The following is a 1,347-nucleotide window of genomic DNA, read 5'->3' as shown; positions in this document are numbered from 1 at the left end:
AATCATAAGATCAGCGAACGGTGTAAGAACCATAGACTTGTGGGAACTCTTCTAGTTGAGAATTACCTTGGACAACGAATGATGTTTGATGAACGCGGTTTGGGCGGCAGCAGTGAGGTATTGCTACCTGCCCTTTGGGGGGCACCTACCTTTTGGCTCAAGACTGGTCACGCCATATATCCTCCCTTCCTTCTCTTGCTCTTTCAACAATGTTGATTCTATGTCTACTTCATTGCAATGTATGGCTGCGTATCTTGAGTGTAGGGCCATTTATATCAGTTGTTTACTTACGACACGCTTTCAGTCATGAGGAAAAGTATGCTGAAGTTGGTAAAAAAGTAATAGTAAAATATTACAAATGTGAATTTACGTAAAGAAAAAAAGTCGTGGAGGAGCTGGGGTTCGAACCCGGGACTTCTCACATGCTAAGCGAGCGCTCTACCACTGAGCTACACCCCCGAGACACATAAGCCTACATGTTAAAGCCTCTAAATGACGGGCATGTTAGGAATTGGCTATTTTTGTATTGCCACCGAAGACTGTTATAAAATAGACATCAAATAAGCAAGAAAATAACAGGCTGTCGCAACGATGCGGAATATTTTACCCTGGCCTTAGTAAAAACCGAAAGGAATGATTCTAGGGGGTGGGCGGTCATACCAAAAAACAGGAGAGGAGCTCAAGACAACAAAAACGCCATGCTCAAGTCCGATGTTCACGCATACATTCCTTTATCATGAACTCACACCAACCAGCTCTTGCCTTTGTTGTTAGAAGACAAGCGATTGAAAAGTAGAAGAAGTCATACAACTCTATTATTAGAAGTGTGTATATTGGGTATTCAAACGTTTCCAGGGCCGCTGCATATGGCAGCATGAGTTAATTTAGCGGAAAGGTTTCACCTACTCGTAAATTGTTTATAGGATTCGTTCAGTGTTCATAGCGCACTGCCACAGCCTGAACCCCTCAGCGCACCTCGCAATATGACCATGCACGTTCGAGTGAAGAACGCTGTTTCAATGTCACGGTTTCCTTGGCCTTGACCGCAGGAACTCTCATTGTTGTAGAGGTGACAGCGAAACCATCACGAGGATTTAATTTGGACAGATCTGATAATTTTAGGTAGTATGCGAGAAATAAGGCGTCAGCTGCCAACTTTTAAAAAGGTAAGTATGAACATCACGTGGCACATAACGCCAACAAGCAGAAAAAAAAATGTTCCGCAATCACCACCATGACAGCGAGCAACACTTTTCGTTTTATTAATAATATTTTCATTTTATTTTATATTGTTCCACAAATTTTACTGCCACACGCGTCATGGCCAATCCACCGTGGTGGGTAGGG

At 42.9% G+C, this 1,347-nt stretch overlaps 1 non-coding gene across 1 annotated transcript; it reads right to left on the bottom strand.

Annotated features, from left to right (window-relative positions):
- Positions 1 to 387: 387 nt before the first annotated feature.
- On the bottom strand, positions 388 to 459 carry TRNAA-AGC (transfer RNA alanine (anticodon AGC)). The gene has a single exon. It is a non-coding gene; the product is annotated as a tRNA-Ala (tRNA).
- Between the last annotated feature and the right edge of the window lie 888 nt (positions 460 to 1,347).

Source organism: Rhipicephalus microplus, unplaced genomic scaffold (genome assembly GCF_043290135.1).
Source record: "Rhipicephalus microplus isolate Deutch F79 unplaced genomic scaffold, USDA_Rmic scaffold_141, whole genome shotgun sequence".
In the NCBI taxonomy this organism is placed as follows: Eukaryota; Metazoa; Arthropoda; class Arachnida; order Ixodida; family Ixodidae; genus Rhipicephalus; species Rhipicephalus microplus.
Note: the sequence above shows the minus strand (reverse complement) of the source record. Positions and strands in the feature narration are given on the sequence as shown.